General features: G+C 45.4%; 1 protein-coding gene across 1 annotated transcript in view; it reads left to right on the forward strand.

Moving 5' to 3' along the window:
• EXOC4 (exocyst complex component 4) overlaps positions 1-17,713 on the forward strand; it is a 427,343-nt gene that overhangs the window by 368,398 nt on the left and 41,232 nt on the right. The gene's annotated exons all lie outside the window — the stretch shown is intronic.

The following is a 17,713-nucleotide window of genomic DNA, read 5'->3' on the forward strand; positions in this document are numbered from 1 at the left end:
TGCTTGAACAAGAGCAATATCTCATCAACTGGTGGCAGTGGTTAGGCTTTATCTAATGTGCTTACCACATGTTGGGCCAATGAGTGATGAGAACATGTGTCCCTGTCTTTGATCGTTTCTCTTCTCTGTCCCAGTGACTTGAGATTAAATTAAATCTTGATCCCATTCAGGGCATCGTCCAAGCATTATGTGAGTGATTTAGCCAGAATTTTTAATGTAATGCGAGAAATACCGTAATCTCCATCAAGTTCATTACATGGTGGTGGTGGCCACGTGTTAGTTGGTGGCTTTTCCAGCAAAGCTTCCTTGGCTGCAATTGGGCGATGTATAGGCATAGCAATGAAGATTCACAAACCACGAGGTAGAAATGGTCACATTTTGGGAAATCCTAAAAAGGGGGCTACCTGTTGGTGGCTCTTTGGTTAGGCCGTCAAAAAGCCCCTTCCTAGAGATAAAAATTCAATAACCTTTTGCTGTGGATGTGCCACAATTATCACTCATTTAAAAACAGTTTTGCTAATAGGGTGTTTTATCACGCTGGGCAGTCTCTGCATTCTTCATTATTTAGTGTTTGCTAAGCTGATGGCTCTTCCATAGCTCTTCCCTTATCTGCACTCCTTCAGAATTGGATTTTATATTTTCCAAACCAGTCAGATATGACAAAGTCATTTTCTTTTTCTCTTGTCTTTTGAGGGAATACAAACTTCTTTTTTTTTTTTTTTACAATAACCATTTAAGGATTAAAGTTGCTGGAAGACAACGAATTAACGGAGGAAGTCAAGTAAATTTTAAATAGGTTATATATGAAAATGGAAGTAGGGTTTCCTCTCTTCTTCCTCTCCTTGTCGTGTGCAGATACAACACACTCTTATACTTTTCCCTTGGCGGAGCTTCAACCTTCTGAATCCCTCTGAATATTTAACAAAGATGGAATTATTATGCATGATGAAGGAGTTGGGACAATCTTTACATTTTTAAGATGGTTGCATGCTGTGTGTAGGTAGGAAGATGAAAGTTTAGCCATCAGCTCAGCAAGTTGCCGCTGCCCTTTTAAATTCATCTGGCTGTTGGCATCTGGTGCCTTCACATCCTTGTAGTCAGCGGTTAATGACTGACTGGCTTAAACATTGAGTTTTAAATGACTTTCTCACTGAATTCACATAAAACATTGTCTTTCTCTTCTAGGTGGCTTAAAGTAAAATTTTGGCATGTGTAACGTGTGTCCACATTTGTAAATCAGTAGATACTCTTGCACCCACCCAAAGGTTTGTTCGTTGTATCATGTTCACTTTCTGTATGTGCTTTCTCTTTGTCGTCCTTAACAGAGAATATTTTTAATACCGTTTTAGTACCTTATTATATAGAAAAACAGATCTCCAGCAATAGTCTCAAGAAATCCATCTCCTCTCCTGTTATTACCTTCTTCACAAAATGCAAATATCCTGAGGCTCCGTATTTAGTCAAAATTGGGAGGTCCATCAAGGAACCCCCTAAGAGGAAGCTTTAGGTCAGAAAGGTATTGAAATCAAGGCAGAAATGGAAGAAAACTCTGAGTGCTTTTGTTGTGGGCTCTTTGTTGGGGTTTTGTAGCACCCCAGGTGCTGGATTCATGCAATTGGGTGAGCGCCTTGTTGTATCAAATCCCCACACATACATGCGCACTTACCCTTTATTTGGAGAAACCCTTCAAAAGCGTGAAGAACTCAAAACATTAGTTTTTTTTAAAACCAGACCTAAACCAATTATTTCTTTGACAGTTGTGAAAGCTCTTGACTTTCAATACCAGCTCCTCCCAGTCTCCTGGTGTCCCTTGGAAGTTGGCACTGGAGCAACAATTCCTTAAAAAGCAAAGATTCCAAGTCTTCTACACAAAACTCAGTTTCAAATAGACATCAGGTTGACCTTGTGTCTACACTGGCAGAAACTGGAAGGTCAGCTCTCAATAATTAAGGAAAAATATGAGTACTTATTTGGACCTCTGCAGCTCCACCCTGCCTGAGGCTGAGGGGAGACCTTCTGATCTCCGAACTGCCTGAAAGGAGCTTGGAGCCAGGGGGGGTCGGGCTCTGCTCCCCAGGAACAAGCGCCAGGAGCAGAGGAAACGGCCTCAAGTTGCACCAGGGGAGGTTGAGGTTGGATGTGGGGAACAATTTCTTCCCCAAAGGGCTGTTGGGCATTGGAACAGGCTGCCCAGGGCAGTGCTGGAGTCACCAGCCCTGGAGGGTTGGACAGACGGACATGAGGTTCTCAGGACATGGGGCAGTGCCAGGGGTGGGTTATGGTTGGACTTGATGATCTCAAGGGTCTCTTCCAACCAAAATGATTCTGTGACTCTGTGATTCTAAAAGACACAGAGAATAGTTTTTCAGGGACATGAGGCAGTGCCAGTGTTGGGTTAATGGTTCGACTCGGTGATCTTCAAGGTCGTTTCCAACCTAAATGATTCTACGATTCCGTAGGGGAAACACCCCAGTACTAGAGGAGATACACAGGAGACCTCCTCCAAGGGCTGGCTCCATCCTGTGCCCTCAAGGCCATCTCAGCCCTGCTGCTGTGAGCAAAGCCGTAGCTGCAGAAAAAATACCACGATGGAGCTGTTTCTCCACTACCCGTCACTCCACAGACACGAATTGCAGTTTCTCACTGGCAAAGCTGTGTCTCCACTCTGCCAATTTGCATTTAGACGCGGAGCTAATTACTGTGTTTGGTTAAGCCAGCTGCATGCAGGTTTAATGAGAGATGTGGAAACGCCACACTGCCTTTCCAAAGAGGGGGGTTTGCACAGAACATTGAGAAAACGTGGTTTTCCCGCTCTCCCCATTTCATATGAGCCGTGTTTGGGGGGATGGAGACAACCCAGCTCCAGGCAGGACCTTTCTACCCCCTCAGACCGTGGCCACCTTGTCCCCACCTCTGCCGTCAGTCCCACCGTGACAGCCGTAAGTGTGTATTTAAATGATGTCGATATGTCAAAGTGATGCAGATACCAGTATGTAGACTGGGAGATAAATCCCTCTTGTTCTTCCCACAGAAGTCTTTTCCCATTGGATTCTTATCTCTTTTTTTTTCACCAGTCATCTGAGGAATTGAAATTGTACCTTGCGACACACAAAAAGCCACCGTGGAGTTTGTTACTGTCACAGGCTTTATCCAGGAATGCAGTGATTTTTCTGTGACACACTTAGTTCCCACTGCCACATCGCACCGTAATCCTGTGGTTTCCAAATTGGGGTTGTGAAGGAGCCAGATTAATGGCAGAAATGCTGAGAAGTCAAATCACAATGAGGATCTGCTCTGGTGACCCTGTGCTAGCAGGTGGGTTGGACTGGATGATCTCCAGAGGTCCCTTCAACCCCAACCATCGTGTGATTCTGTGACACCAACAGTAAATCAAAGGAGTTATAGCTTCACTCTTTATGTTGCAAAAAGAGCAAAGTCTTGCCCTGGCAGCTGGATGTGGTTACAAACACTGTCAGGATCCAGTTTGGTCTCATCGTGTGTTTTTAAGGTGTTATAAAATCATAGAATCATAGTATAATTTTGATTGGAAAAGACCCTCAAGATCATCGAGTCCAACCATTAACCCAACACTGTCACTAACCCATGTCCCTAAGAACCTCATCTACACACCTTTATTTATTTAGGGGCATGGCAGGGTGTGCAAGGTCAGAATCTGGCCCTTCTGAAGTGTCCAAAAGTGCATTCAGCCTCTTAACCTCTTTATCCAGGATGCTTCGAAAGCAGGTTATTTTTCTGCCATTCAGGGGTGCTTTCACCCCCAAATCAAAGGACAATGTATGGAAGATGCCATCACCACTTGTGCTGATGGGCAGCACTTTGCCCTCTAGACTTACAGTGCAGGTGAGCTGTAACTTCAATCGAAAGCAGAAAGGGGTGAAAGAAAGGTTTGTGCTACAGCTTTTTACTGAATACCGCAGCTCTCTGTCGCTGGCGGGCTCTTATTAAGGATAATAGTGAGCATTTGCATTGCGTTTTCCAGCCATAGATCTCAAAATACTTTGGGAAGCTTAGTGAAGGCCATTACGGGATCGAGATTATCCGAGAGCACTTTGTAGCCAGAGGGTCATCCTCCCTTTTGCCGGGCTCGGTGAGTCTCCTCGGCCTGAAATTGGCTTTGATGGCTGATGGAAAGCATCCTGCGACACTCTGGAAAGCGATTCCTTTTCAAATGGATGGCGGAGCCCTTTTCTACCACTCCTCCAGAGGAAAGGAGCTGTAATTTACAGTCACTTTAAGGCTCCTTTCTGCTGACCGAGTGGTGTAAAGGGGTCTCAGTACAAATGAAAATCAGGCTCGGCGCGGTGGTAAAATTGATGCCTTTTATTTCGTAGTCAGGCCACACAGCGGTGCTGAACTCAGACGGGTCTTTGTGTTTAACCCCGGCGTTTCTAATGAACTGAATTCAGCTCTTAAACGGGGCTGTATTTCTCTCAACTTGGAGCTTATTTTTTTCTCCCGTCACTGAACTCGTAACGCATCTTGCTGTATTGATTGCTCATGGGGAACATGTTTATTTTAGACACCTATTAATAGAGAGCCTTATTTAAAAGCCAGATTAAAGATGATCAACATGTGCCTGACCTCATGCAGGAAAAGGACTTAGTGAATGCTCTTGCTTTATTATTTCAAGAAAAGTAAGTTTGTCTCTAAAGCAGAAAAAGCTGTAAATTTCTAACAAACGCAAGACATCTGCCATTAACATAAAAAGATAAATCTTGAGTGCTTGTATTATTTGATGATATCTGTTGCTTCAGTATAACTTGATCTAAATGACAGCTTTCCCTTTTAGCTTCTCAAGCAGCCTCATTTTCCGGCATTTTCTTTCTTTTTCTGCTCCAGTAACTGAACAGTTGGTGCTGTTCTATAAATGCTCAAATCGTGGTCAGATCCCCTTCTCAGGTGCTCTGAAACCTTCACAATACAACCATCCATATTGCCTTTTTCCATCTCGTAGCCAGGCACACATTGTCAGAATGGAGATCGGGCGTCCTGGGGTCATCCCGTTCCACCTCTGCCTTGCAAACGGATCAGGATCGTGTTAACTCAGTTGGTGTTTATGAGGTGTTTTACACATGAATGCAAGTTCACCCTGTTGTTCAGCTGGAGAAGAGATGCTCCGGGGAGACCTTAGTGTGACCTTTCCAGACTTAAAAGGGGCCCATAAGAGAGATGGGGACAGACTTTTGAGCAGGGCCTGTTGTGATAGGACAAGGGGTGATGGTTTTAAACTGAAAGAGGAAGATTTAGGCTGGACATGAGGAAGAAATTGTTGTCCCTGAGGGTGGTGAGAGCCTGGCCCAGGTTGCCCAGAGAGGTGGTAGATGAACCATCCCTGGAGACATCCCAGGCCAGGCTGGACGGGGCTCTGAGCAACCTGAGCTGCTGAAGATGTCCCTGCTTATGGCAGGGGGGACACTGGGGGAGCTTTGAAGGTCCCCTCCATTCCAAACTATTCGATGATTCTATGATTCTTTTCCCTGAGCTGCCCACAAGCTACGTGAATGTGACTGGTCCTGCAGCGATCCCAACAAGTCAAGCTCTGCACCTGGCTCATGTGTATTAAACTGGCCTGGGAACAGCTGGTTCAAAATGATGTTGCACATCTTCATTCAGATCTAGTTGGTTCTGAGGACAAACAGAGGAAGCCAAAAGGGAAAATTCTCCTTGGGCATCTTACCTTCATCACCATGCTCGTGTCTGCACAGCCCCACAGCTCAGCCTGTCCCTGTGCTGACGTCTCTGGGATGCCGCAGAAATGACCTGTGGCATATCCTTGCTGCTACAAACTGCACCACTATCCACTGCTTGGGGTTTGTATATGTAATCAAGAAATGAGGTACCTGCCTTAAGTCATGGGTTTTCCCAGGTGGGACTCCCTTTGAGCAAGGACAGGGGAGCTGTGCCCTCCTCAGACTCAGTATGATAGGGATCTATCAAGTCCAAACCATCCGTGATCACCTGATAATTGCCATTTGTATTTTTAATAGGAGCTACAAATGTATTTATATAAAGTAGGGTTGGAGACTTCTAGCTAATATTTAGACCTTAGGTTCAGCAGATACATCATGTCACCCAGAGTTACTCCATACTGAGCAGTAAAAACCTAATTGAGGGAGCAGTGTCAGGGTGCAGAGGCCTTTCAGAAGATGTTCAGGAGGAAATAATATTAAGTATCCATCCGTATCCCAACTTAGAGCATTTATGAGCCTTTTATAAAGAGCCATAAGCAACATCACGGATGTGTCTTCTCCCAAAATGCTTTGGGATTGAATGGATTTAACATATCAAAATGACGCCTGACCAAGAGTGGAGCAGAGCAGTCCAGGCAGTGAACAAGAGTCCAGCCGATCCCGTCTCAGCTGAACTGGCTTTTGGAGGACTAAAGCCATGGAAGATTTGTTTGAGGCAGTAAAGTGTTAAGATTAACCTTCAAGACCAGCAGGGAACTACTGTCCTTGTGGAGACCAAATGACTGTTTTGGTAAACCTGAGCATTAAGAGGTTCTTTTGGTTTGTTTTATTACACTAGTGACAAAATTTTGTAGCTTAAATGTGGGTCTGCTTAGCTGAATCTCAGGCAATGAAACCACACAGTCATCAACCAACTAGAAGCTCTTGTCTTCTTTTCGAAGTGATCTCCTAGTGCCTTTTCTTCCCCTTGAATGTCTGCAATGAAGCTGTTCTTGTGAATTACTGGTTGCAGCTTTCCCCAGCCTCAGTGCTTTACATCAAATATTTAATGCTTAGGAAATGAGACGTTGTTTTTCTCACCTGGATGCTTGGCGTTTATGGTTCTTTATGTCCCACACCAGGCACACCACCGCCCTGCAGTCCCAGTATTGATCTGGTGCTATGGGGTCAGCACTTAACTTACCGTCCTGATTGCACTAATTACTCTTGCTCCATCTTTCTTTCCTCCCACCCACCAGCCTTAAATGCAGGGGATTGTCATGTAAATAAGTGACCTAATTAGCAGTGCTTTCCAACCATTTTACAATGAGGATCCCTCATGAGTAATATCAGCAAGTTGAGGTTTTTGTGGAAATAACTCCACAAAGTCCCTGCTGTCCACTGCAGTTGGTTCCGTGCATTAGGATCTCCTTATCTTTCCTGAAGAAAATGACTCATTAGTGTCAAAGATTAACAGCACTAAGTCCATCTGCTTCTTCTTGGTTTGTTGGAGGTGACAACTCGCTACACTGTGAAGGGGCAAAATCATTTTCAAAACTGGGTGACTGGACTCGAAAGTATGGTCAATCGTTGATGTCACCGGTGAGTCACTTTGCCACCCTCATGATGGTCTAACCAGCATTTAGATTCATGTGGGACTTGGGGGAAATTGCCCTTCAATAAGCAGGAATTGTGGAGAAGTCCGACTATGAGACTGATGCCAAATGTAACTGATGTTCCTGCTGAGGTTGAGGGCAATTTTGTGCTTGTCTCTTTTCCTGTGGGTGGATTCTGTGTGTTTCCCATTCTTCACCCTACATTTGAAAACCCCTTGTAGCTGCCATGGAACAGCACCTTCCTGTGTATCCTCCTGGGTAAGACTCACTCATTCTCATTTGTCTTCCTCCTTTTGTTTTGCAAACCAATCTATTAAAAACTAACAACCCCCAAAACACCTCTATCTATAATTGTCAACAGTCAAAAAGAAGATCTTGAAGGTATCTACTTAATTGTATTTATTTTCATTACACGTTCTTCACCTTGTCCCTGCCTCTTGCAAAGAAGAACAGTTTTGCACTTCATCAGGACATCGATTGACTTCAGGACTTTTGTTCCTTGCTCCTCCAGTGAGTCCAATAGGTCAGGAGGTCTAAGGTCCTTTCAAAATATATCCATCTCAGGACATCTTCTACCATAATAAGTTTTGCAATGATGTTTTGAGGGCATTTATTGGAGGACTCCAAGATTAAAAATAAAGAGAAAGTTAAATTAATGCTTGTGTTTGTAAGGAGTGTTTTGTGGAATCTCAGATGGTTTGGAGCATCAACCCCTTTCCTGGCCTGGTTGACCAGTCCCTTAACAAAACATCTTGATCCCTCAGTTTTTAGTTCAAGACTCAGTGCTTTATAAGTGCCCTAATAACAATCCCAGATTTTTCTTTTCTAGTTCTGAGGAATTCTTATGTGCAGATGGACAGTTCTTTGTAGCTTTGAGGCTTTTTTTACATTAATCCAAGTGCGTGGCCAGAGCTCATCTCTCTTATTCTTTTAGCTGCCAAAAATTAATAATTTCAGTTCCTGTTCATCCTGACAGCGGTATGGAGAATCTTCCATGGAGTCAATGCGTAAAGGTCTGTTTCTCCCGTATTACAGATTCACAGAATCGACTGGGTTGGAAAAGACCTCAGAGATCATCAAGTCCAACCCTTGGTCCAACTCCAGTCCATTGACTAGATCATGGCACTAAGTGCCACGTCCAATCTCAGTTTCAAAACCTCCAGGGCCGGTGAGTCCAGCACCTCCCTGGGCAGCCATTCCAATGCCTGACCACTCTCTCTGCAAAGAATTGCTTTCTCATCTCCAGCCTCAATTTCCCCTGGCAGAGTTGAAGGCCATGGCCCCTTGTCCTATTGCTGATGCCTGGGAGAAGAGACCAATCCCCACCTGGCTAGAACTGCCCTTCAGGTAGTTCTAGAGAGTGCTGAGCTCAGCTCTAAGCCTCCTCTTCTCCAGACTAAACAAGCCCAGCTCCCTCAGCCTCTCCCCATAGGGCTTGTGCTCAAGTCCCTTCCCCAGTCTTGTTGCTCTTCTCTGGACCCGCTCCAGCACTTCAATCTCTTTCCTGAGCTGAGGGGCCCAGAACTGAACACAATACTCCAGGTGTGGCCTCCCCAATGCAGAGTACAGGGGAAGGGTCACTGCCCTTGTCCTGCTGACCACGCTAGTTGGGATACAGGACTCATTTTCACTCATTCATTCCCAAATGTTGACCATTTTAAAAGATCTCCACCTATTGAAACCAGTGGAAAATGGGCAAAGAAATTAGTTTGGAGGTGAATTTTTGGCTCTATGTAGATTGATGCAAGCAACTGTTGACTTCACTGGAGCTGTGATTTTGCTGTTTTTAATGAAAATTAGGTGAGGCACCTGGCTGGTTTTAATTAATCAAACACCGAGAACCGTGCGAAACACTGAAAGGACAACAAATTCTTTTCATAACTCAAAACCAGATTAATGGGTTTTTACTAAGTTGTTTCTGAGCTAATAGAATCCAGCCCAAGAAATAACATTTCTGAGAGGGGTAGGAAGAGGAAAGTTACATTATAAATCATTGAAAACAGCAAAATTTAATACAGGGGAGTTTTCATAGTTGAGAAGCACTGGAACAGCAAACCTGGACTTACCAAAGAGATCCTTCCATGTTGAAAGTCTTCAACCGTGGGAGCTCTGCTGCTCTTCATGGCACCTGCACAATTTCCCTTCCTTCGGTGAAAAAATAACCCTGCTTTTCAGAATTTTTGTAAATGAACCAAAAGGTGTTGGGTTTTATTCCAGCCTTTTCCAGCCTCAGATGCAAAGTGCGTAAAGACAAGCGTTGAGGCACCAAACCTTCCCGTGAGTTCCGTACGATGGAGGTAGAACCTCCCACCGCACTTTGTGCCTTTCCCTCTCTTGCTCAGGGACACTTTTGATAATCCCTTTCCAGAGGCCGCACATTTAGAATGTAATGGAAAACACACCACTTTTAGAGGAGTTATTGCCTTGTTAAAAGTGCTGATTTTCTTGTGAGATTTATGCCTACCGGCAGAGGCAGATGAGGAGCTCCGCAGGCAGCTCTAACGAGACAATTCATTAACTAGCGAGTGTACACACACCATAAAAAACATTAATTCACAAAATGAAAAACTAATAGAGTGTTTAGCCTGTTCTTTATCACCGGTGACAGTCTGTGCTCTCCTCATCATTAGTGTTTACTGAACTGATGGGGACCGCAGCCTGGCCTGCTTATCACTGCTCATCGCAAATGAGGTCGTGATGCTTTTTTCCAGTGCAGCTGCCTCATCCTCTCTCCTACACTTGAATTTTAACGTGGGGTGAAGGTCAGAGACGCATGGAAGGAAGATCTCAGTGCCAGCCTTCAGTTTCGTCTTGTTTTTCACAGGTTTTAGGCACAAGTTCTTCTTTCGCCATCCACGTCAGAACCTCAAGGAGGTTGTAGCACGGAGGGTGTTGGTCTCTTCTCCCAAGGAACAAGTGATAGGATGAGAGGAAATGGCCTCAAGTTGCATCAGGGGAGGTTTATATTGGACATTGGAATAATTTCTTCACCAAAAGAGTTTTCAGGCATTGGAACAGGCTGCCCAGGGCAGTGCTGGAGTCACCATCCCTGGAGGGTTGAACAGACAAAGATGAGGTTCTCAGGGACATGGTTTAGTACCACAGTTGGGATAATGGTTGGATTCTGTGATCTTGAGGGTCTTTTCCAACCAAAACCATTCTCTGATTTGCAAGGGAAGATCCCTTCCCTAAGTATCTTCCCCTGCAGTCCTGGTTGCCTCTACTAGAAACCAGGATTCATTAGTAAAAATTTGCTATGAGTAATATTAATGAGAAGCTCTCCCTGAGCTTGCTTTCCTCTTTACTTCTCCTTGTCCTTTAAGTGCTGGCGTAACTTTGCCTCTTCAGCACCGGCGAGCGGCTTTGCCGTTGACCCCAGTAAAAGGTGAGCCAGGCCAGCGCTGAGTATTTAGCTAATTCCATCCTCCCATCTCTTGTTTGAACAGTCCCGACCTCTTAAATATGCCCTTTCTTGGTATTTGTTTTGTTTTAGCAAGAATCTCTGTTCTCTCGCGCGTTTCTCTGTCGATCGATATGTTCAACCCTGTGCTCAGCCGGTGTGTGAGTGGTAAATGTTGTTCACATCTCAGGGTTTTGCAGAGGTCAGGCTCAAGGAGGACGGTTGTGACCATCACATGGGAGACTGGGCTTGGCTTAGGTAGGCGCTGACTATCGTCACCTCTGCTCATCGGCTCCCAAACTTGTCCATAGTGAGAAGTGTCTATAGAAACAAGCGTCTGTAGAGACAAGCTCATCTTGGTGTCAAGAGCTGGTCTTATCCATTGTTGTGGAAGTGAAGATCAGAGCACTGATGTGCAAGGCCACCGGCCTGCCCATCTGCATGGGCTGGAGAACGGCCTTTGGTTTGGAGCCTATGTGAAGAAGACAGCTGAAAAAGCACAATGTTACATGCCAGATTGGACTAGATGACCTTTAGAGGTCAATTCCAATGCAGATCATATTGTGACGATGATCTTGGAAGTCTTGGGAGATGTCATTGCTCTTACTTACTTTTTTCTCTATATTTAAAATCTATAAAGAGAACAATTTATGTAAAAAGGAGCAATGCAGCAATACCTGCATAAATGTTTGAAGTATTCAGCCATATCTAAGAGGCCCAAAGGACTTCTGACAAGGAAAAGGGAGGATGTCAAACCCAAAATCATGCTTTGGTTCCTGAATTCCCGCAGTTCTGAAACAAATTTCACGAACTTTAGGAGAATCAAAATCCAGTTCCAGATTTTATGGCTTGTTCCTGTTCTTTTCTATAAAGCTACAGCTCTGAGATCCCCAAACAGACCAATTTAGAGGTAGGCATTGAGTGATCTGTGCTTCAGAGCTTCAAACAACACTCCTGCAGCCAGAAACCGGTCCAAGTGGCCATATGGGTTGCATATAGTTGTTGTTGTTCATTATTTCTCGAGCACCACAGGTGTGCAGAGCACTTTGCAAGAGGATAAAAAGAGAAGGCCACTGCTCCTCGGAGAGCTTACACTCTAAATTAGATGGAGACAGCATCTCGAAAGCAATAAGGCATCAAAGCGGGAGGAACTATGTGTAACCACAAAAAAAGAAAAGTGGTTTTAGAGCCCCTGGTAATTATTCCCATGGAGAGAAAATTATTTGAGTTGATTGGCTTTGTCTGGTTCTCTTTGGTTATTTAGGCTTTTTAATCTCCAGCAAGTTCTAGCCTAAGTCCCGGCTCCTGAGGCCGAATGCAGACATCTCCATACAGTTACGTGGAGGAGATGCCCCATGCGACTTGTGTCACCTTTGGGTGGGGCTGTGGGCATCTCAGCAACGTTCCAGTCCCCCCACAAAGCCCCTGCTCCCCAATATCACCACAGCGGCAGCTTTTCTTCACCCAGCTCTGGCCCACATTGCCAGACCATGGCTTAAGAGAGGTGTGTTTTTAATGGTGACATATTTAAGAAGATATTACCTTCATCGTGCTGTTTGGCTTCAGGAGGCGGAGGTCTCCTGGTATATGTCTTCCTTCAGAAATCTCACCAAAATAAGTCCTTCATGTTGTGTCTGATGTGCTGCCCTACCGTATCTCCTTTAAAAAACCCCACGTAATCACATATCGAATTCTTCCCAAACTTTTTCCTTCAAATAACCAGGTATTCTTTCTTGGGGGTGTTAGAGTAGCGTTTTTGCCTCCCTGTGGCGTCATCCCCTTGTGATGCTAAAAGCTGTGGGAGCAGGAGATGTGGAGAGCTCAGAGTCAGCTTGAATGGCAGGAATGGATTAAAAAAATATATAAGACTTCATTCAGGTTTTACATGCTGGGAACTAAAGCATAAAAAGAGAAGTTAGACCATGAGATTCCCCAGAAAAGTCTCCAGCAGAGAGAAGAGTCAACCTGGAGTTTCTAAAGGCAAAGTCCAGCACATAACTCGTTAAAAATTTCCTTTTCCGTGTGTGTATTTGCAATCATTTTGTAGTTTCCTCTTCTGGAAAGGAAGGGAGTAAAGAAATTAATATTTTAAACTCTGTGAACTGGTTCCTAATGTTGCCTGTGGGACACCACGAGTGTTTCACGCCGCATCTCTTTTCCAAACAAGACGTTCTTTCTTCCCCAATGGAGTTGTAAAATTTCTCTTTCTTTTCCCTTTCCACTGTAAAGCAAATGCGTGTGGTGCTGTATAAAACCTGAGCATGTTGCAGGTTTATTTCTCAGGTTCGAGTTGCACTGGGGCCGAGGCAGAGCCCGCAACCTCAGATTGATTTGTTTTCTCCCATTAAATCATTCAAACCCGCTAGCAGTCGCTCTGCTCAAGCAGGGAGCGGGCAGGACGCGCTGTTGTAGACCTTGATTGGTTACAGAGGTTTGTTTATGGGCAACGCAGCGGGTTTTGTTTAATATTCCACAGGTCTGGTAATTTACATCCATCGATTTACAAGGCACAATCTGTCCAGAGGCACCGGCGTTGCATCGAAATGTAAAATGATTGAAATCATTGGTGACAACGAGTGTGTTAAGTTTCTTTTTCTCAGGTTTGCTGGAATGAGACGTTGCTTCTCCTTGGAGGGAGAGATCTTGGCTGTGCTTACAGCGAGCTAGAAGAAATCCCAAACAAAACCGTAATTGTTACCTGGCATCACGGGAGGATCATCGAATAGTTTGGGTTGGAAGGGACCCTCAAAGCTCCCCCAGTTCCCCCCTGCCATGAGCAGGGACATCTTCACCAGCTCAGGTTGCTCAGAGCCCCGTCCAGCCTGGCCTGGGATGTCTCCAGGGATGGTTCATCCACCACCTCTCTGGCCAACCTGGGCCAGGCTCTCACCACCCTCACTGTAAGAAATTTCTTCCTCATGTCCAGCCTGAATCTCCCTCTTTCAGTTTAAAACCATCACCCCTTGTCCTATCACAACAGGCCCTGCTCAAAAGTCTGTCCCCATCTTTCTTCTCGGCCCCTTTTAAGTCCAAAGGGGCCGCACTAAGGTCTCCCCGGAGCTTCTCTTCTCCAGCTGAACAGCCCAACTCTCTCAGCCTGTCCTCCCAGCAGAGCTGTCCCAGCCTCGGGTCATTCCTGTGGCTCCTCTGGCCCCTCTCCAGCAGCTCCATGTGTGTCCTGTGCTGAGGACCCAGAGCTGGACCAGCCCTGCAGGGGGTCTCACCAGAGCGGGGCAGAGGGGCAGGATCCCCTCCCTCCACCTGCTGCTCACGCTGCTGGTCACACAGCCCAGGATACGGTTGATTTCTGTGCTGCAAGCGCACGTTGCTGCCTCATGTCCCATCTTTCACCCCCCAGCACCCCAATTCCTTCTCCTGGGGGCTGCTCCCCATCCCTCCATCCCCAGCCTGGGTTGATACTGGGAGTCACCGTGACCCAGGTGCAGGACCTTGCACTTGGAGATCACTTAAAGTAAATGAATTTCCACTTGGAGATCACTTAAAGTAAATTAATTTCATCTGTTTAGGCTACAAGATGATGAGGGCTGATGGGGCAAGGTGTTGGCTGTTTCTAACCCAACCACTTTTTAAGTGGCCAGAAAGGCTCATGTTCAACTTGGTGTAAATGAAGGAAGAGGAGGGTAAGAAGTGGATGGCTGCTGATCTGCTAGTTGGCTTTTCCAGGATTTCAGTTGAAGACCTGAGGGAATGTCAGGAAGATGTGCCAGGAGAGGGTCAGTTGGACATGAGGAAAAGGTTCTTCACCCAGAGGTGCTGGACACTGGAACAGTCTCCCCAGGGAGGTGTCACAGCCCCAACCTGACAGTGTTCAAGAAGAGACTGGACAACGTCCTCGGACACATGGTCTGAATTTTTGGGTTTTCCTATGCAGGGAAATTAGTTGGATTCGGTCCCTATGGGTCCCTTCCAACTCAGGACATTCTGTATCTCCCTCTTTAAATATAGAGCTCGGAGTGTGCTCCAGTGGGTTGAATGTCCATGCAACGCAGGGTCACCCTTTGGCTAAAGGACCGACCAACTCCAAAGCCAGCTCCAAATTCCATTTTTTATTCAATGCCCATTAATAATTTAGGCTCTGCTTATTTTTTGCTGCTACAGCTCGTTCTGTGTGTTCATGTTGCCAAGGATGATGGAGTAAAACTGTCTTGAGTGAGACTTAAAGAAATGGGATTTTCTCGTTGGCTGTGAAATAGTCTTTTCTGGATGCCTGAAGAAGGAGAAAGGAAAATTGATGGGCTCTGAAAGGCTTCCTTTGGTCTCGAAAAGCAAAAGTACACTTGAGTGTCCTCATTGTGCATGGGAAAAATTGCTCATCATCCCCCAAGCCAGCACCAAACACTCCTCCCCACAGACAGGACTTCAGGGCTCTGCCTTTAAATAAGGAGCAGATTGTCGCCGTCTCCCTCCTCCTCTTATCTCCACTGACAAATATAATTACAGCTTCACTTAAATTGCTGTAAATGAATTCTGGAGGGTAGAAAAATGATGCGTGTATCTCTCCGCTGCAGAAATGAGCTGACTCTTGCGTTTCAGATGATGGGTCCATCCATCTCCGCCTCTTGCAGGGAGGCATTGCCGGAGCAAGCTGGCACGATTGAGCCCAAGGCTGCAGCCCCAGAACTGCTAAAATATGGGGGTTTTATCCTCCATAATAAAAGTGAGGCTTCCTGCTTTCTCCTGTGACCAGATAAGCACCCCCAGACCTGCGTGATCTAAAAGCCGTGTCACCCTCAAGGGAAACAGATATCACTTGGAGGTCTCGGAGACAAAGGGTGGGTGGCAGCTGGACAAACAGCTCTTCCAAAATCACTTCCCAGAGTCACCTTGTAACACCGTTATCTGGAAATTAGAGGCTGGGTAAATAAACCCATCACCCCCTCGCTGATAATTTAATTTTCTTTGTGGGAGAGACCTCAATGGCAGAGAGAAGCTTGGAGATGTGTTGAGTCGTGCAAGGGACATCCTTGTTATTCCCATTCCCTCTTTATTTCTCTTATACTCCAGGCCAGTTCATTATTTTCAGCAGTATTTGCCAGGCTCTGAATTTCTCTGCCATATCTCTCCATTAAAAGGAAACCTCATAAATATTACAGTGATGGGAGGAGTTGCGGAAGGAGGCGACTTCCAGGAGCCATATTTTAATTTACATTGACGGTTTTCTCTCTTGTAATTCACAGTACATTTAGATGCGTAATTAGGCATTTTGCTATGTACAAGCTTTTCCTTTTGCTTTGTTACACTCCTTTAATTGTACAGTTCTGTCTGGTGTATTTACCTCCTTTTGTTTTGCGCGAAGTAGATTGGGGCTTTTTATCTCCTCATTTTATTTTATTTTTTCAGAGTGGATCTGAAGGTGTTTTTAATTTTAGGAGCGAATCCAAAGCCCTTTGTAGGTTCCTCTTTCAAAGCAGGTCCTTGGCTGTACAAACAGTGGCAAGTGACATTTACTTAATCAGTCTCCATCAAAATGAACGTTTCTTGTCAACAGTTCCTGGGTGATGTACAACCCTTCCTGTGCGGAGGTGTGTTGGTGTGTGGTTGAGTGTTTATCGTGTAGTGAACGTTAGTGCGAGAACAGAGAAGATGTTTTCAAAACCAAATTAATTGAAAGTAGAAGGGGTAGAGGGATGTGGGGCGTTGGAACAGGCTGCCCAGGGCAGTGCTGGAGTCACCAGCCCTGGAGGGCTGGACAGACACAGAGATGAAGTTCTCAGGGACATGGTTTAGAGGTGGAGTTGGCAGCACTGGGTTAACGGTTGGGCACCATGATCTACAAGTCTTTTCCAATCTAAATGATTCTATGCAGGCTGAGAGAGTTGGGCTGTTCAGCTGGAGAACAGAAGCTCCGGGGAGACCTTATTGTGGCCTTTCTGGACTTAAAGGGTTCAGTAAAAAGGTGTGGACAGACATTTGAGCAGGGTCTGTTGCGACAGGACAAGGGGTGATGGTTTTAAACTAAAGGAGGGAGATTCAGGCCAGACATGAGGAAGAAATTTCTTACAAGGAGGGTGGTGAGAGCCTGTCCCAGGTTGGCCAGAGAGGTGGTGGATGAACCATCCCTGGAGACATCCCAGGCCAGGCTGGACGGGGCTCTGAGCAACCTGAGCTGCTGAAGATGTCCCTGCTCATGGCAGGGGGGAATTGGGGGAGCTTTGAATGTCTCTTCCAGTGTGAACTAGTCTATGAAGAGCGATGCCAGGTTTGGAGAACTCCATAAGGCATGTTCAATGTTTGAATGTTTGATGTTCATGATGTTCAATGTTTGAACCAAATATAAAACATCACCGAGTAAGTTTAGGCTGGAAATTGGATCCCAAACTTGAGTTTTACTGCTAGAGAGGTCAGGTTTTGAAGCAGCCAACAAGGGCAGAAATCTAAACAGTTTTACTGTGGCACACAAGTTTATACTCAAGGCTGTGGGACACGAGGGCTTGGGGGGACTGGACTTGATGATCCAGAAGATCCCTTGCAATCCCATTATTTAATTCAAGTGGAAGTTTTCTAAGCTGATTTCAAACATTGCTAATCACCCGATGCAGGAAGTCGTTTCTGAAGTGCTGCTTGAGCAAGGACTTGAACTCGGATATTTGGGATACTCTTCCTCTAATTAGGGCGGAATATGTGATAACAGCATGTTACTCTCGTTAGTGAAGCTGCTTCTTTAGCTTGAGTGGCGGCGATTTGTGTTGCAGGGGAGAAGGTTCAGGGTTCAGGTACTGTGAGAATATATAAGGGATGACGGCTGCAGAGTTATTGACACTTCTCCAAGAGACGATGCTCTTGTGGCCGGGATAAACTCAAGGTGGTTTTTTGAAGAGGACTCAGTGGGAGGGAAACAGTTGGTCCAGGACCAGCTCATACCTGTTGCCTGCTTTTTAATTGCTTTACTGCCTAAGAGCTATGTTTTATTAAAAATAATGAAGAAAGCCTTCTCAATGCCTCTGAAGGGGTAGGGACAGGTAAAGAAGTCTAAGGAGACCAAAAAG

Source organism: Columba livia, chromosome 1 (genome assembly GCF_036013475.1).
Source record: "Columba livia isolate bColLiv1 breed racing homer chromosome 1, bColLiv1.pat.W.v2, whole genome shotgun sequence".
In the NCBI taxonomy this organism is placed as follows: domain Eukaryota; kingdom Metazoa; phylum Chordata; class Aves; order Columbiformes; family Columbidae; genus Columba; species Columba livia.